General features: G+C 40.3%; 1 protein-coding gene across 1 annotated transcript in view; it reads right to left on the reverse strand.

Annotated features, from left to right (window-relative positions):
• TRAK1 (trafficking kinesin protein 1) overlaps positions 1-18,770 on the reverse strand; it is a 561,749-nt gene extending 542,979 nt beyond the window's left edge. Inside the window, exon 1 of the mRNA XM_085631561.1 lies at positions 18,035-18,770. The gene's annotated coding sequence lies outside the window, so the exon portion shown is untranslated. The remainder of the gene's footprint in view (positions 1-18,034) is intronic.
• Positions 18,771-19,634: the final 864 nt, after the last annotated feature.

Here is a 19,634-nt window from a genome sequence, read left to right on the forward strand (position 1 = left end):
AGTTGCATTAGATGGAAAGGGGGAGCGAATTTTTGGGGGAAGAAGCAGAGTCTTAGCACACACTCATGTGCTTGCCATGTATAGTCATGCACAGTATTTAGAAGCGAGTGGGGTTTTCAGGTTTAAGTCTGTAATGCAAATACATTCAGCATCACTAAGGCTGGTTGCCCTTGCTGGAGTGTAGGCAGTCACAGAGAATACACATGGTGGTGGTCTGAAAAAACAGCTTGGACATGTGCATTTAAATAAATCAAAAAAAGTGGTTTCATAATGTGTCAGTCTGTAAAAGTGATTTCCAATTGTAAAAAGTGATTTTCACTTGGCCCGAAAAAAAAAGAGCAGTAAGTGTGCTTTCAAAATGGCAAAGAAATTTCGTTTTGGGACTAATGTGAAAACATGACTCTGTGTGCATAGAGGAATTATAGGCAGAGATTTATTGCGTCTTGCTCTGGTGATTTCACAGTTGCATTAGATGGAAAGGGGGGCGAATTTTTGGGGGAAGAAGCAGAGTCTTAGCACACACCCATGTGCTTGCCATGTATAGTCATGCACAGTATTTAGAAGCGAGTGGGGTTTTCAGGTTTAAGTCTGTAATGCAAATACATTCAGCATCACTAAGGCTGGTTGCCCTTGCTGGAGTGTAGGCAGTCACAGAGAATACACATGGTGGTGGTCTGAAAAAACAGCTTGGACATGTGCAATTAAATAAATTAAAAAAAAGGTTTCATAATGTGTCAGTCTGTAAAAGTGATTTTCACTTGCCCCGAAAAAAAAAAGAGCAGTAAGTGTGCTTTAAAAATGGCAAAGAAATTTCGTTTTGGGACTAATGTGAAAACATGACTCTGTGTGCATAGAGGAATTATAGGCAGAGATTTATTGCGTCTTGCTCTGGTGATTTCACAGTTGCATTAGATGGAAAGGGGGAGCGAATTTTTGGGGGAAGAAGCAGAGTCTTAGCACACACCCATGTGCTTGCCATGTATAGTCATGCACAGTATTTAGAAGCGAGTGGGGTTTTCAGGTTTAAGTCTGTAATGCAAATACATTCAGCATCACTAAGGCTGGTTGCCCTTGCTGGAGTGTAGGCAGTCACAGAGAATACACATGGTGGTGGTCTGAAAAAACAGCTTGGACATGTGCATTTAAATAAATCAAAAAAAGTGGTTTCATAATGTGTCAGTCTGTAAAAGTGATTTCCAATTGTAAAAAGTGATTTTCACTTGGCCCGAAAATAAAAGAGCAGTAAGTGTGCTTTAAAAATGGCAAAGAAATTTTGTTTTGGGACTAATGTGAAAACATGACTCTGTGTGCATAGAGGAATTATAGGCAGAGATTTATTGCGTCTTGCTCTGGTGATTTCACAGTTGCATTAGATGGAAAGGGGGAGCGAATTTTTGGGGGAAGAAGCAGAGTCTTAGCACACACCTATGTGCTTGCCATGTATAGTCATGCACAGTATTTAGAAGCGAGTGGGGTTTTCAGGTTTAAGTCTGTAATGCAAATACATTCAGCATCACTAAGGCTGGTTGCCCTTGCTGGAGTGTAGGCAGTCACAGAGAATACACATGGTGGTGGTCTGAAAAAACAGCTTGGACATGTGCATTTAAATAAATCAAAAAAAGTGGTTTCATAATGTGTCAGTCTGTAAAAGTGATTTCCAATTGTAAAAAGTGATTTTCACTTGGCCCGAAAAAAAAAAGAGCAGTAAGTGTGCTTTAAAAATGGCAAAGAAATTTCGTTTTGGGACTAATGTGAAAACATGACTCTGTGTGCATAGAGGAATTATAGGCAGAGATTTATTGCGTCTTGCTCTGGTGATTTCACAGTTGCATTAGATGGAAAGGGGGAGTGAATTTTTGGGGGAAGAAGCAGAGTCTTAGCACACACCCATGTGCTTGCCGTGTATAGTCATGCACAGTATTTAGAAGCGAGTGGGGTTTTCAGGTTTCAGTCTGTAATGCAAATACATTGAGCTTCACTAAGGCTGGTTGCCCTTGCTGGAGTGTAGCACTCTGGACATGGGCTTTTTAAAAAATCTGAAAAGTGGTTTCATAATGTGACAGTTTGTAAAAGAGATTTTCACTTGCCCAAAAAAAAGAGCAGTTTGTGTGCATTCAAATTGGCAAAGAAATTTTGTTTTGTGACTATTGTGAAAAGAAATGTAGTAATATATTTAAATACAATAAAGGATTTTTTTTTAGTTTTTTTCAGGTATTGCTGAAGAACAGTGAACAAAATTTAAGATGCCTACAAAATCTCGAGTTCAAAAAACGCTAAAAAAAAAACTATATTTGAAGACAACTGGAGGACCAAAGTTAGTAGAAGATGCTCATGTTGGGAAAAAGAAAAAATCTTCTGGTAAGCAGAAAAAACAATTTCTTAAAAAAATATTCAAAACAAAGAAAAATGTACAAAATGTCTGTCCTGGGAAGAATGTAACAAAACGAAGAGAACAGCAAAAAATTGAGAATTTAGTTAATGCAAATATACCTTCTGCAACTGAAAAGTTTTACATAAACAGAAAAACAGCGTTTAAAGAGATACGTAGAAAAATGTTTCAGAGAAGAGTTATGTCCAATTTGATAAAGGATGTGAAGAAATATAAGCAAAAGGCAAAATATTACAAGAGAAAAAAAGAAATTGAAGCCATTGCAGCAAAAGCATTAGAATTAAAAAGGAAACTATTCATATTAATTTTGAATAGGATGCGTACATTAGATAAAATGGTTAATGTACTGAAATCACAAAGCAAAAGCAAAAGAGTAGTGAACAGAACAAACTTTTGTAAAGTGTTTTTAGGAAAGTGGATGCATAGTTCAAGTAGTGAACCTTTTTTTAATGAAGAGAGCTATTTTCAAAGTAATAGTTTGCTGCATGCAGTTGACACCAGAGGTCGTTCATACGAAGTAAAAAATGGTTGCATAATGGAGAAGGAGATAATGGTTCCAAGAGATGAGGTACAAGTGATGGCAGATGAGGCAATGGGGAGACGTCCTAAAGCCCCAGTGTACACTTGGAATTGTAGTAGTATTTGCACTGTGCGTCAGGAATCTATTGACAGATTTCGAGAGTTTCTAAGAGAATATAGTAAAAAAAGTGTAAAACAGAAGATTAAGGTGCTTCAAAGTCTGGATCCATGCAGAGTGAGAGAGAATACTGGTTTGCAGGGTCATTCTCTGGCTTGTCTATCTAGAAAAGTGTGCAATAGTGTTTTCCATCATTTTAGGATGCTGGCTGTTCATCATACTGAAATGAGAAAGTTTGTGAGACGGTTGTATTTTGCCAAAAGTCCAGCAATAAAGTTAAATGAATTGAATAGGGCTCTGTTCCGAGGAACGGTATCAGATGTAGAGAAGGTTGTTGATGAAATTCAGTTTTGTTACTTTGGTCCTGAACAAAACAGTGCAGAGAAGGACACAGTAAATGAGGAAGAAGTGGAAGAGAATGTAGAACCTTCTGTAAGTAAGACATTTAATGATCACATAACAAAATTTGCAATAGTCTCTAATGAAAGACCAAATGTTACTTGTATTTGTTGCCGCAGAACTCATTATAGAAAACAAACTAGGAATGTTGATCTCTACAGAAAGAGTGAAAATGAAGATAATTATAAGTGGATGGATTTTGCCACATATATATTTCTTGAAAATTGTTTTGAATTGGGTGAAGATCAGCGTATTTGTAAATACTGTTACAACAAGTTAGAGGAAAATAGAATGCCGACCAGAGCTGTACATAATAATTTAGAATTGGATGCTATTCCTGCTGAACTTTCTGAATTAAATACATATGAGTCTATACTCATTCAATGTGTTCATCCGTTCCAGACCATAGTACGTATGGAGCCCAAAACTGGTAAATTACCTCCTTCAGATTTACTGAGAGGTTTAAAAGGTAGAGTGGTGTATTTGCCCTTGGATTTGAAAAAAAATATGGAAACTATTGATGCGGATACTTTGGAAACTGAACCATTAATTATTCTGGTTAATGGTGTACCTACAAAGAATAAGAAGATTTGGCAGGAGCTGGTAGATGTGCGGAAAGTACAAAGAGCAAATTTGTATTTGAAAAAAAATAACAAATGGTATGAATCAATTTATATAGAAGAAGAAGAAGAAGACGAAGATTTTCAAGAAGACACAGAAACACCAACTGGACAAATTGAAAAAGTGGACAAGACAAAGGAAGAAGAAATTTATGAACATTTTAGCATACATCCTCTTCATTCGAAAGAAGTTATGGGAGACAATATTGATCTCTTTCAGATGAAGAAAGCAAAAGGAACTCCCGTGAGTGTATTGGAGGAGAGCTTGGAAGCTCGATGTTTTCCCCAGCTGTTTCCTACGGGAAAAGGAGGACGATACGATGAACGTCCAGAACAGATTCCAGCTTCAGAGTATCGGACTACAAGACTATATGCTGAAGATCCCAGATTTCGACAAAGTATTCCTTATTTGTTCCATCTTTTATTTGAAAGCGACTTGTCTGCACTGTCTTATGCAGTAAATCACATTTTAAAAAGTGGAGTACATTTACAAAATGTGTCTGCTAAGGATTTTATGGAGAAAGTGCAGCACCGAGATGATCATTTGGAAACACAACTGATCAATCTGATGGCTTGTCAGCGTGGGACAAATGAATATTGGTACCGACGCCATGGTGAACTAAAATGCATGTTACGCAATTTAGGAACACCAACATGGTTCCTTACCCTAAGCTGTGCCGAGTACGCTTGGGATGATTTACTGGATTTTCTACGAGAGGCCAATTCAAACATTAAAAACATCGAATACAAGACAGCAGGAGAACTGTGCTCATTGGATCCGGTTAATGTTTGCAGATATTTCAATCATAGATTTGAGGCTATGATGTCCTTCATCTGCAATAAAAAAAATCCACCCCTTGGAGAAGTAGTGGATTTCTTTTGGAGAAAAGAGTACCAGGCAAGAGGTGCTCCTCATATTCATATGCTGTTGTGGATCAAGGATGCCCCAAAGTTTGGAACAGATACTGATGAAGCAGTGTTATCTTACATTGAAGAATATGCAACATGTGGTATACCAAAAAGCACAGAAGAGAACAAGTTAAAGGAGCAAGTTTTACGTTTCCAAAGTCATCGGTGTGGAAAATACTGTCGACGGAAATACAAGAGCAAAGAAAAATACTACACTAAATGTCGATTTGGATTTCCTAGACCTGTTCTTTCAAATGGAAGAGTAAACAGTTTTATGTCAGCTGTGAGACATACTATCACAAGAAAATCACCTAAGAATACCTACAACCTTAAAAGAAAAGAAGAATCAAAAAATATAAATGACTACAACCCAGTCATTTTATCCATGTGGAACGCTAACATGGATATACAGTATGTAGCTGACAATTCCATTGCTGTTGCACGATATGTAACGTCTTACATTACGAAATCAGAAAAAACAGAATTGAAGGAAATGTGGGAAGAGATTTCTCACGAGAAGACTGTTAGTAAGAAGCTGTACAGTTTCAGTTTGAAGATGTTATCGCATCGAGAAATTGGATCCTACGAATGTTCAGATAGGTTATCTTCTGCAAGTCTCTACTCAAAGTCAAGAAGAATAATTTGGGCAAGTTTAGGCCTTGCAGCAATGAGAAATCGGGTACTGAAATCTGTTGGAGAAATTGAATATTTGGCCGAGAATGACCCAGAAAGTACAGATATATTGAAAACAAACATGTTGGACACATATTATCCCAAGAGAAGTCATCATCTGGAGAACATGTGTCTCTATGAAGTGTTGCAGAACTACATTTATTCACGGAAAGCTGCAGAAGACATTAATAATGGAAAATATAAAGTTGTTGGTGAAGAAGGATGTTTGGTGAAGCAAACCAAAGGAAGTTTGATAAATCACCGGAAGCTGAGTTGCGACACTACCGACAAGAAAGAATTTTACTACTTGGCTCTTTTACAGTTGTTTAAACCATGGCGTACAGAGGATGAACTACTGGGAGAATTTCAAAGCTATGAGGATTCATTTAATGCTTGCAAAGACAGCATACAATGCAATACATTCACAACTTATCTGCAAATGTTAAATGAAGAAATTGAACAGGAAACTACAATTGCAGCAGAAATAGCTAGAGACAGTTCTCAGGACAGCCAAAGTTCAGGAACACACAGTCAAGATCCCCTAGGACAACCAATCGTTGAAAATGAAGCATCAATAGCCATGAATGAAGTGGAAACAGCTATGAATCAAGCTCAAGAAGAATTTATAGACTTAGAAAATTTGGAAAGACAACTGAATCAAGAGCAGCAACAAATTTATGAAGAGATCAAAAACAAAATTGATCACGGATTTCTACATGTAAAAAAAGAGTGCTCATGCACATCATTTCATCCAATCAGGATGTATGTAAGCGGACAAGCTGGCACTGGAAAAAGTTTCCTAATTAAAGTCATCAGAAGCTACCTAAAGCAAAAAACGGATTCTACGTTGTCTTGTGTGGTTACTGCTCCAACTGGGTTAGCAGCATATAACATAAAAGGAATCACCTTACATCGTTTGCTAATGTTACCAGTGGAGCATGAGAACAAAATACAATTCAACAAGCTAACTGGAGAAGCATCCTTGGAAGTTTCACGAGTATTGAAGAAGATGCAAGTTCTCATTATTGATGAGGTGAGCATGGTATCAAACTTAATGCTTGCCTTTGTGCATTTAAGAATGCAGCAAATTTTGAAGACAGACTATGACGTGTTATTTGGTGGAAAACACGTCATAGTTTTTGGAGATCTTTTGCAACTTACTCCAGTTAAAGGACAACCAGTGTTTAATACTGTGACACATGAAGACACGAAGAAGTCATTGGGAAGCATCGGTAATACAAATATTTGGTCCTTCTTTGAGTACAAGGAACTTACAACTAATATGAGGCAAGCAAACGATGAAGAATATGGAAGTATTCTGAAAGATATCAGGATTGGACTACTCACAGAAGCTGGCAAAAAAGCATTACAGACTCGGCTGCTACATAATTTATTTCCAAAGGAAGAAATAGTTGCAGAGAAGATATACAAGAACATTGCAGAAAACAAAAGTGTCATCTGCTTAATGCCTACTCTACGTGAATGCTCAATATTCAATGAGGAGCTTTTGAAATTGGAAAAGGAAGAGATCAGGAAATTGGAAGCAGTGGACAAAATTGAGGATGGAAGAATTACTGTCACAGTAACAGGCAAACTGAAAAATAAATTGGACTCACTAGAGAAGAACATCTCCAAAACAGCTGGATTAGAAAAAAATCTATATGTTTGCATGAACTGTAGAGTGTTTTTAAGGAGAAATTTGGATGTTGAGAAAGGTTTAGTTAATGGAGCGATGGGAAGAGTTGTGGGTTTTATTAATTATCAGAAAAAAGAAGGAATTGAATGTTTAAAAATAAAATTTGATCAGATAGATGAAGTTAAAGATATTTGTCGTTGTACAGTTCGTTTTATGCTTGTGAAAGACTTATATGTACGTAGGAAGCAGTTTCCGTTTTCTCTAGCATATGCTGTAACTATTCACAAGTCTCAAGGATTGACTGTAGATTGTGCATTTGTGAACATTGGTTCAACTGTGTTCAAAGAAGGTATGGCATATGTTGCTTTGTCACGAGTCAAAACATTATCAGGTATATTCATGATAGACTTTGAAGAATCAAAAGTTAGTGCTGATACAAATTGTGTAAAGGAGTATAATAGATTAAGAAGAAGCTATGCTCCTCATTTAGGTCAGTATCCTGTGTTGGAGAAACGTGTAGTTTCTCGTAAAAGAAAAAATGAGAATATCTGTAGTGAAGATGTAGAGAAGAGGAAAAAAAAGGAGTGATGTAATTGCAAGCAAAAAGAAAAAGGAAAATGAAGAACAGGTTGTAGGATGTCATTTTGAAAATAGCTCTGGTGTCAACTGCTACGCAAATGTAGTGCTGAATGTTGCATTTTATCTGGAAAGTTTGCAAGAGCAGATAATAGTAAATCAGGGAAAAAGATTCTGTTCAGAGCTGAGTCTCCTTTTTCAAAAGTTGAGTAAAGATAAAACTCAAATAGAAAGTGCTACTGACATTAGAAAACTTTTAGATGTATGTTCAGGACGAACACAGTTTTCTCAAAATGAACAGCAAGATGCACATGAATTTTTGATGTATTTTCTTCAGGTAGTGGAAGAAGAAGGAGTTCCCATTGACATTTTTTTTGATCTCTCTTATAAATGGGAACATAGTTGTGATAATTGTTATAATATATGTGGCTCTATTGTTGATAATGAAAGGTTTATTTATTTGACATTGCCAGAGAGTAAAACAGTCACTTTTGCAAAATTAGTTAAAGATGCTAATCATAGCATGAAATGTGGTGAGTGTAATTCTGACATGTTTTCAACATTAATTTTAAAGGAATACGGACAGTATGTAATTTTAATGATGCAACGATGTAGAGCTGATGGTTCAAAATTGGATACTTTAATAAAGAAGTTTACAGGACAGCAATTATCAATTTCAGGAAAAACTTTTGTAACTGTTGCAATAATTTTCCATGATGGACCTACTGTTACTTCTGGACATTACACAGTTTATCTAAAATGTGAAAAAGGCTGGACACTGTGTAATGATTCCCAATTGATTTTCAAACAACGTTTGCCTTTTGATTTAGCAAATTCCTATCTAATCTTCCTGAAACCTAAATTTTAGAGAGACTTGGCAAGATCTGGACAAAATAATTTTACCATTTTACTGGATTACCATTGCAATTTTGTAAAAAAAAGATTTTTAAAATTATCATTTGGCCTAATGGAAAGATAACCAATTGTAATGTGGACTTTTTTAATTTTTAATGCAATTTTGAAAAACCAATAATTTAGAGATTATCGGTAACTTCTGCACATTTTAAATTTTGGAATGTTATTGGACTGCCATTGGAAATTTTTTCAAAAATGATTTAAAAAATTACTATTTGGCCATGTGGAAAAGTAACCAATTCTATTGTGGACTAAATAAATTATTCAAAAAATTTTCGTGAACCAAAATGTTACAGAGAATCGGTGAGATCTGGACAAATTAAACTTTAGAATTTTATTGGATTTCCGTTGGAAATTTATTCCCAAAAAAAAATTAAAATTACTATTTGGCCTAAAGGAAATGAAATCAGATGTATTTTGGAGTTATTTGAGATATAATATTGTGATTATAGTTCTGAAACAAACATATCAGACGGTATTTTAAAGAAATAAGTATTGGTATTAGATGATATTTTTTTACAATATTATGCATTTCTATAATGTTAAGTTTAATTAAAAAAAGAATCAGGGCTTTTTTAATACAATCTTTGTGATTGGTATTTTTTTTTGCCCGCTGTAAAATGATGAATGCAATTGCTTTCACAATTTATAGTGAAATGCAATATATTCTGAAAACAGCAAAAATAAGGCAAAAAGATTTTTTGGTAAAAAATGTAAATATGTGTACTGTATTATAAAATGTTTAAAAAATATTAATACTTTTTTCTTTTTTTCCAGATAGATATAGAAAATTTTCGAAAACTACAAACATTTTTAAAACTATTTTTTTAAAAAAGAAATGAATAAATATTTTTTCAGTGAGTATGGTAAGTCAATAATAATAATTGTAGTCTCTCAAGGACAATGTAATGTGATAAATGATTTTTAGTGTTTTTTTTAAAAAATAAAAAAAAAGTACGCGCACCGTACGCGTACGGTAAAAAAAAAATAAAAAAAAGTTTTTAAAAACATATGTAAAAAAAAGATGAAAGATAAGGTTGGCTCTTAAAAGAACCGTTGTGTTCATGCAGGGACAGAGGAAAGGAAGCATGGGAAAATTATTCAAAGCGACAAATGTGCTGATCTATTTTGTTGTTCACTAGGGAAACACTGGTCTCCCTATGGCAAATTAGATCTTTACAAAATGTGCAATGAATATCAACCTTCCGAAATCGAGGGTTCATTTCCAGAGGGCCAGCAAAAGGAGATTCTCCCCCCACAGATGAAGGGCTCACCTGACCTGCAGAAGAAGGAGTAAGCCCTGCAGGTGATGGTCCAGGCTGAGCTGCTGTGGATGTACTGGCTCGTCTTTCTGAAGAGTTACCTCCAAAAAGATGACCATGTGTCCTTCTGTGTACATCCTGGAGGTGTCTCTTCATGGTGTGATTCCCAAAGGAATACTTCCTGTTAGGATTACCTCTAGAAAGTACACGCTGACACAGCTTGCAAGTAACTAAGGGTGCATTCACCTTTTGCTGGCCTTCTGGAAAAGTAAAATAATCCCAAACATAAGAAGGCTTTTGTTTCCTCGATCTCTGCCTCAAGACAGTGCTGCTAGTGCTAGCCTCACTCTCAGAAGAGCTCTGCTGTTCTGCCATCGTATCCCAAAGACAAACCAGCTCCTTCTCCCAAGGGATCACAAGCAGAAATGAGGGGAATGGGTGTGGTGTAGGAGAGTTCTAGAACTGAAAGTAGTTTCAACCAATCAAAAGTTGTGTTTCAAGATCACATGACCTACCGTACGCTTACGGTACGCTTACGGTACGCTTACGGCAAAAAGTACGCGTGCGCGTAAAAAAGACACGCGCTTGCGCGCATGCGCATAACAGTCACTCCCCGGCACTTCCGCGTAACGTGCGCGTGTGGCGTAAGCGCGCACGCGTCCCACGCGCAGTACGCGCGGCTACGCAAAGTGCGTAACTATACGCAAGCAGCGTAGATAGATTACGGACGTTGCGTAAACCGTACGCTTACCGTGAGCTTACGGTACGCGTACTAAAAAAAAATAAAAAAAAAAAAAAAAGAACTGGAAATAAATTTTACATGTTTATTTTAAAAAATATATTAAAAAAAAATGTTTAAGGATTTTAAAAATTAAAGCATAGTCTTTATAAAAGGTAAGAAAATTAAATTAAAAATATGTTTGAAAAAATTGAAGAATAAAAAAAAAATTAGCATTTAAAAAACCTTGCAAATTCACTGAAAAAACCATGGGTTTCACACACGTTATAGTTAGGAATTAGCATTTAAAAAACCTTTGAAATTCAGTGAAAAAACCATAGGTTTCACACACGTTATAGTTAGGAATTAGCATTTAAAAAACCTTAGAAATTCAGTGAAAAAACCATAGGTTTCACACATGTTATAGTTAGCTGGACATTTTACTCGTAAAAAACCAATGAAATTGCCCCGTTATAGTTAGTTCAGCTAACTATAACTCGCGCGCCCGCAATGCACTGCTGATGACGTCACATATTACATCACTCATGACATGGTCAGTGACATCACTCATGACATCACTGATGACATCTCAAATGACATCACTGATGACATCACTGATGACATCATCCTTGTGATAGAGTGGCAGACCTCCTCTTCCCCTAATATAACCTTTGTCACACACATTCAAAAATAGAAACTACAATGTTCAAAACAATGGACATACCAATACCAGTTAAAACAACCTTTTCAGTAATTCTAAGATCCACATACACATCCACTCATTCACCAACAGTCCAATTCAGTCACTCATACATGTACTCACTCATCATATGTACTCATACACCTATACATCCTGTTACACAATGCCACTCATCCATAGAGTTACTCACACACATAGTCACTCATGCTAACAAAGAATCAAACATACATTTACTTGCATATACAGTTATACACACACCACCACACTTACTTCTACGGAAACTTACACATACTTAGTCTTTTAAACAATCACTTATAGAAACACATACTTATTCATACAGGAACTCTTTCAATCTCTCACTCTCACATATACTCACATATATACACCAATAGTCACATATACTAGTTTAAAACATATGTAGTTACTCATAAAGACAATATTGAGACAGTCATTCACTCACTAACACACCCATACACACACTCATCCACCCATACAGTCCTGCACACATGCTGTGTTCAACCCATACAAACAATGAGTCACTCATTCATGCACCTATGCACTACGTAATACCCCCCACCGAACCATGCACACACAGACTGATACTCAAAAAACCAACTAATAACCTATATAGACACCCATGTAGCTACTCACCAACCCATGCAGCCACTTATACACAAAGTGAGAGACTGATACAGATATTTACATATTTAAACATTACTCACTAAGCCATGTATTCACTATGATACACTTAATCAGTCAGTTACACAATCAATTTTTCAAAAACAAATCATCCATTTAGACACTTATATACCCATTTATTCTTCCATCGTCCTTGAGATATACATATATAAAACATATTTAATTTTCAGAAAAACACACATTCACTGGATGATGTCATCAGTGATGTCATCAGTGATGTCATTTGAGATGTCATCAGTGATGTCATGAGTGATGTCACTGACCATGTCATGAGTGATGTAATATGTGACGTCATCAGCAGTGCATTGCGGGCGCGCGAGTTATAGTTAGCTGAACTAACTATAACGGGGCAATTTCATTGGTTTTTTACGAGTAAAATGTCCAGCTAACTATAACATGTGTGAAACCTATGGTTTTTTCACTGAATATATATATATATATATATATATATATATATATATATATATATATATATATATATATATATATACACACACACACACTTTTTTTTTGGGAGGTACGGGAAGAACTTCGTACCATACCCAACAATAATTTCACCATAACCTTTTTTTAGGTCTCGCCTGGCTATTGCGTAAGCGATCGCACAGCAAGACTTATGTAGGGGCTTCAGAAAATGCTCCCAAAGGCTTCCCAGGCGGATCGGGTGGCGGTTACGCGCACAACCACGCGCATTCCATTTGCCACCAGCTACTTCCTGCGCGTGCGCCGCCTCACGCATTCAGAGAGATTTAGTAAGGGGCACAAGACTTTAGGAATGCGGTTTATGGCCAGTGCATGTGAGGCATTCAAGCACGAAGCTGGCATCGGACTTGAAAGCAGCAGACTGCTTTCGCCAGCGCGCGCTCGGCCTCACTTCCTGCATCCCCTCTTACAACAATTAACTTTCGTTATAACTCACACCCCATATGCTCGTTCCCTCCCACCATTCCTTTGATGTCCGCTTTTCTTGTTGTTTACAAACCACGCCACACACTGCTGCACGCCGCACACTGCTGCGCACACTGCATTACACACTGCTGCATTACACACTGCTGCACGCAGCACACTGCTGCACACCTCACACTGCTGCACGAAACACACTGCTGCACGCCACACACTGCTGCACGCCACACACTGCTGCACGCCGCACACTGCTGCACGCCGCACACTGCTGCACCCCACACAATGCTAAACGAAACACTGCGACACGGCACACACTGCTGCACGCCACACACTGCTGCACGCCACACACTGCTGCACGCCACACACTGCTGCACGCCGCACACTGCTGCACGCCACACACTGCTGCACGCCGCTGCACGCCACACACTGCTGCACGCCACACACTGCTGCACGCCACACACTGCTGCACGCCACACACTGCTGCACGCCGCACACTGCTGCACGCCGCACACTGCTGCACGCCGCACACTGCTGCACGCCGCACACTGCTGCACACTGCTGCATTACTCACTGCTGCATGCTGCACGACACTGCTGCACGCTGCACACTGCTGCACGTCACACAGTGCTGCATGCCTCACACTGCTACACGAAACACTGCTGCATGCCACACACTGCTGCACGCCGCACACTGCTGCACGCCGCACACCGCTGCACGCCATACACTGCTGCACTCCACACACTGCTTTTATGCGAGTTTATGCTACTGACATTGTAAATGACAATGCCTTTTATTTGTTTTAAAACCAAAACATAAATAAAAGGCATTGTAATTTTACAATGCCAATAGCTCAAACTCTTATAAATGCGAGACCTATTGCATTGCAAATGCTTGTTTTTTTCAGTGATTGGATTTCTGGAGTTCTATTTTTTATCATTTTGAGCCAACTCTCCCATTGCGCATGGTGTTGGACTGTGAGAAGTAGGGGGTTGGCATGAGGCCTTCAGCCAACCCCTGTCCATGTACAGCCCTGCACCCAATGCGTTGCTGGCAGCCAATCCCTGGCTGAGCACGGACATGTACAATCAACATGGGCAGCATATAGCTGTGCGCCCAATGCCTGCACCCAACACCCTCCATTTCCACCAACCCCAGGGCACACCTAACACATTTTATTTAATAAAAATCAAACCCTCACTTCTTAAAAATATTTATCACGGCTACCATGGTACTCCCACAGTACCAGCACTGAAAATGTAACCCCACTGGTACAGTGGTAGCGTGCAAGCTTCACCTGGTGAAGCTTGCATAGTACTGCGGTACCATGGGGGCTAAGCTTTTGCAGCGGCTCCCGCAGAGGTTCTGCAGTACCTCACGGGTGGGCCATGCGGAATCCCCCATGAGTACTGCAGTACTCACAGCACACAAACAAATCATTTTTTGGGCTCCTTGGGGGGGGGTGAGGGAGTCTCTGGGTCCTCCTGCAAGGGGCATTGTGTCAGGATAATTCTACCCTGCACCCTTGCACTTCTTTTTGCAACTTCAGGACACAGAGACTGCCACTTTGTAATAAATATGCACAACTACACTTTACCCACACTCACTGGAAGTGATTTATTCAAATATATAGTGGGGAAAAAAAAGAATCCCCATTTTTGGAGGCGATGATATCTAACGGTCTGGTTCCTCCATTTACCTGCACCCATAGTGAGGCATGCTTTGCTGCTACTGGGAAAATATATATCTGCTCAGAGATATGTACAAACACCCGTAGGTGCAGACGTTCTTAAAGTTTGCTTGCTATAGGTGGCCCCCAGTTTTCTCTTTGGCCGCTGCCCCATTTTTAAAATAATTTCTAGAGACACCACCGACTGCCTACTCCACTGAAAGAGCTAGGATTCCACCCGCGAGGTTTATTCGCCTATGACATGAGATTAAACTCATGATACACTAGGGACCAATCCGCACTAATCAATGGAGAGTGATGATGCAAGTGTTAGTAAGAACTAAAAAGAAAAGGAGAATGCTACAAAATAATAAACACAAACGGTGTAGTCTCATGGTATGTCAACAACTACCCAAGTTAACAGAAACAAAGCAGGAAGATAAAAATAGTGCTAACCAACAAAACAACGTCATCAGTGGTGTTTTTTTTTTACTTTTCAAAGGAAGGAATCAAGTAAGGCCGCACGATTAAGGAAGTTGTGACCTGGATAAGGTACATCTGCATTAAGCGAGGCCCTGTGTGTTAAGCAAGATGGAACTTTTTTTTAAAGAACGAAGGCATGATGTGAGGAAAGGCAGAATGTTTAGGGAAGGCCAGTGAGGCAATGAGGCAGATTCAGGAGTTGAGGGGCAATGCAAGGCAGCGGCTTCGGGAGACCCTCTGTGGCCCATAACACCTGGTTTATGGAGGCCCTGTGCGAGACAAGGTAGCTATATTCAGGGAGGTTTTAAAGCAGGGTGTTTAGAAAGGCAGCACACATGTTGTTAACCCACAATCTATCTTGCAAATATCAATTTGCACTCTGCCTCTTTCTTCCAGGTTTCAGGGAAGAGGTGTAGCGCTGCGGCCAGGGCGACTGACTCTAGAATCCGAGGATCACCGTTCGATCCCCGGCGCCGGCGGCAGATTAGCCCAGCGCCATGTGACTTTGGACAATAGCTTGCTTAATCTTCCCAGACGGACCCCAGCGCTTAGAGACCCTTACGGGTGATTGTTCGCGCTTTATAAATGTGGATTATTAAAGGACTGGCATTGCTCGCCTCAAATATACATTACACAGACAGATGGATCATGTATGTCTAACTGTTTATTTTATATTTTCTCTCCGACATTTTGAAACACCAAGGTAATGAAACTATTTATTAATATAAACAGTTATCATCCTCTTCACCTCATACACAGTTTTAAAACATTGGATTGCCATCAGATTTTTTTTTAAATGGTTTTAGCTACAGCATTTGTTTAGAACCAAATGCACTTGATACTTTTATGGGTTTTTTGTTGTGTTATGATTTTTATCAATCTTGTACAACAAAGCCAAGACAGCTACTCGGAGTGGGAGGTCAACAATGAGGAAAGGCTTTCATGTTCCCTGTTAGATGCATCGAATTAGGCTAGCAGCATAGTTTGGGAGGTGGGTCCAGAGAGGGGCGCTGTAGTATTTTTAACTAGCAGAGTTCTTACTGAGGTCAGAGAGAATGTTTAGGAAACGGTGCACTCGGTGGGGCAAAGCAACCGAAGGACGAGCCGCCTCCCACTACCACACCACTGAAGCAGCATGTTTGAGACAGGGAGTGGTCATGCTACTAGAGCCTTTTGAGGTAGGCCTGCAGAGAAAGAAGGAAGTGCGTTTGGGGAGTCCCAGAAGAGGCAAAATGTAATGTTCAGGGAGACAGCCCAGTCATGGAAGTAGGTATGTTCATTAAAAGAGTCCTATCTAGGGCACCAGATGACTCCACGCCACTGGGACACAGTTTCCAGTGTCGGAATTTCCTTTTACAAATTATTATTTTGCCAGTCAGACTATCCCGTCAGGAGTGCCCAATGCAGGCCCAGGAGATTTAAACCCATGCTAAAGTTCAGGGTAAATACTCACTCTTTCGATTCAACGAGGCCATTTAATAATACTACAAGAGCATTATTTACGGATCTTAGATGTCTTTGTGAATCAGCCTCTAAAGGGCCAACTCAGTATTAGTAAAGTGCAAAGAAGACACAGCCCAGTCAATTTGAACTAATCATATATGAATATTCCCATTTTAGATATTGTGGGGCCAATTCACAAAGTCATATAGGAGTACTTAAACACTACTGCAGAAATGCCTTTGTGAATAGGCCACGTTGCATATAAATGTATCTTGTGTGGATATCCTGAAAAATTGGCATTGATCTAATCCTGTTGGGCAAACTTGCAAAATTAGTTCGAGTGATTCACTGTATTGAGATTGGTACACTCATTTGTCAAATATAACTCTGCACTGGAGACTCGAAGCCCCAGTGTCACCTTGTAAGCCAGGTCTGGACAGCTAATAATGGCCACACATCACTTCTTACCTTCAATCAGCCCCTTATCTAATAGAATTCTGGGACTTTTAGTTAGCCCTTGCAAAGCAAGGGCCTAAAGTGCTCTGGTATGCAAACTGGTGTGGGTTAAAGAAAAATGTTTGCGTGATGGAGGGGGTCTAAAATGACATGGGATCACTTGACAAAGCAAACACAAAGAGACGATGGATGGACAGAGCGCTCAATCTTTTCAGACACTCACCCCAGTTACAGATCTGGGTTCAATTCAACATCGTTCTTTAGCTAACTTCGCCACCCCAGTTCAAACCAGCCATATGCAAATCAGTCTTGACCCTGTGCCTCATGGGAACAGTCCAGCCCGAACTAGCAAGCCAGGTCTTCCCCCGACCATAAACAAGCATCCTGGGACCGGTTTCGGGGTAACACCCCTCATCAGCCAGGCTAGCTTGAATCCAGTGGCACAGTGAGCAATACCCTGCCAACTAGGGCGAACACTTGACACCTATGTCCTGTATGTAGTACGCCAAGGTGGCTATTTCAGGAGGGGTCTTGTTGTACTGTTAAACAGCACGTCTACGTGTTAAGGTACACAGTAAGACAGAGGAAAGTTTAGGGAGGGGACTCTCGAAGGAAATAAAATAGCATGTGAATGGCCACGTGAAGCTAAAAGCTATCATTAGAGACAATGGATAAATGAAACTAGGCAGCATCGTTAGGAAGAGGTCTAGCGCAATACCTAGGAGCTTGTTTTCAAACTGTTTTATGTCATTTGATCGAGGGAAGACGCCAAGCAGCACAGTCAGGAGATCTTGCAAGGGATGACTGCGTTTTCAACACTCCGTCCATCAGCGTGTTGTGTTTTCATGCAGTGCACACAAAGGCAAGCATCACGTGATCCGCAAGCACATGTACATGCAAACATGGGACATGAACACAACTGTTTAACAAATTAAGCAGCTAGTGACTTACCGAATGTAAACACAGCCGAACGTCCTCCTCTTCTAGAAGGTGCCAAGGGTGGGGGAACACGGGGGTTACAGTAATTCCTGGAGTGTCCGGCGAAGAGTGGGAGGTGGCCCAGGGCTGGCTGGTGGGGCTCGTGCTGGGTGCAAACTGTGGGTTCCGGTGCGGGACGCTCCTGGAATGGGTGTAAACTCTGGTGGGTTTTGCGCTGGGTGTAACACTGCCAGGTCCTGGGTTGATGCGAGGATGGCGAGGACTCCTCGGCTTTGCTCGGCAGGACGGCTCCCAGTCTCCAGGCTATGCGGATGTGTGAGTCCGGGTCACGAGCACACATGGGCTGACAGTCTCCCGGCCCGCCGCTGCGTAGAGTTACAGCACAGGCTGTCGGCGCTGGTCGCGTTTCCTCTGCCGGGGCTCCCCTGCCGCCCGTTACATCTCAGGGTGGCACTGGCCGCGTTGATGGTGCCCAGACCGCTGCAGCGCCTGGCACCAGGCTCCTGGCAGGGTAGCGGTGACCTTCTGCTAGGGATTGCGGGGAGACGCTCCGCTAACTGCTGATCCCCGCTTGCCAGAGCCAACCCGCTTACTGCCCCGCCGCAGTATTAACAGAGCGGACTGCAGTGGCGCTGGGGAGGGGGGTGGCAGGGACCCGGCGTTGGCGTTAAGGTGCAGCTCCGCGCCCTCCCAGGCCTCCTCTTGCCGCTGCTGCTGCGGGTTCTCCTCGAGCCTCCCCGGCGGCAGTGACGTCACTCGGCGGCAGCAGGCGGAGGGTCTAGGATGCCGACTGCGCTGCAGGCGGGGTAGCCAGGCAACCACAGCAACAGCCACCACATCCGCTCACACCACTGACAGCCGTAGACCGACAGAAGGGACAACTCGGGAGGTTCACTCGGCAGAGACCAAAGTGTAAACTGAAAGTCACGCATGTCCTCTCGCACTTACATCCTTAAGAGGTTGTCGTACTAGTAAATGTGTCAGTGAGCTAAGCTCTTGCTGCCCAGACCACCAGTTTTACAGACTCCTGCGTGAAATGACACTCCAGTCCAGGTTTTTACTTTTCCATTTAAGCAATTGTAGTCCCAAATGTGTAATAGAATAATCAGGACAACAAATACCATAAGCAATGTATAAACAAAAATAGATATTTTCAGCCCCAAATAATTTTATACTCAAACTGCCTTTAATAATCCATGCCCATGATGGAGCGGGTAGTACAAAATTTTGTATACCTCCCCCATTTCTGCATGTTCATACTAATTAGAATAATCTATTAATTGTAATAATATTAATGTGTTTTGAGTGGTACTTAACCAGCCTTAATAATGTATGAATTACACGTGGGATTTGCATTTTGCATGGCTAAAATAATTTGTAAACTAATATACGAACGCATACTAATGCTAGAAAAATAGAATATTGCATGATGTATGTTGCTTTTGTAACGTAATTGTAAGTTGCACCAGATGACATCATTGGGTGAATATAAACGCTTTAAATGTCTCAATTATGCTAGATATTTACATTCACATAGGGGAATTAGTGAGGGTTAAACATTTTATTAGTTATTTCCATGTTTTAATTACTTTTGTGTTTGTTTTGCTGAAGT

This window comes from Triturus cristatus, chromosome 10 (genome assembly GCF_964204655.1).
Source record: "Triturus cristatus chromosome 10, aTriCri1.1, whole genome shotgun sequence".
NCBI classification, from domain to species: Eukaryota; Metazoa; Chordata; class Amphibia; order Caudata; family Salamandridae; genus Triturus; species Triturus cristatus.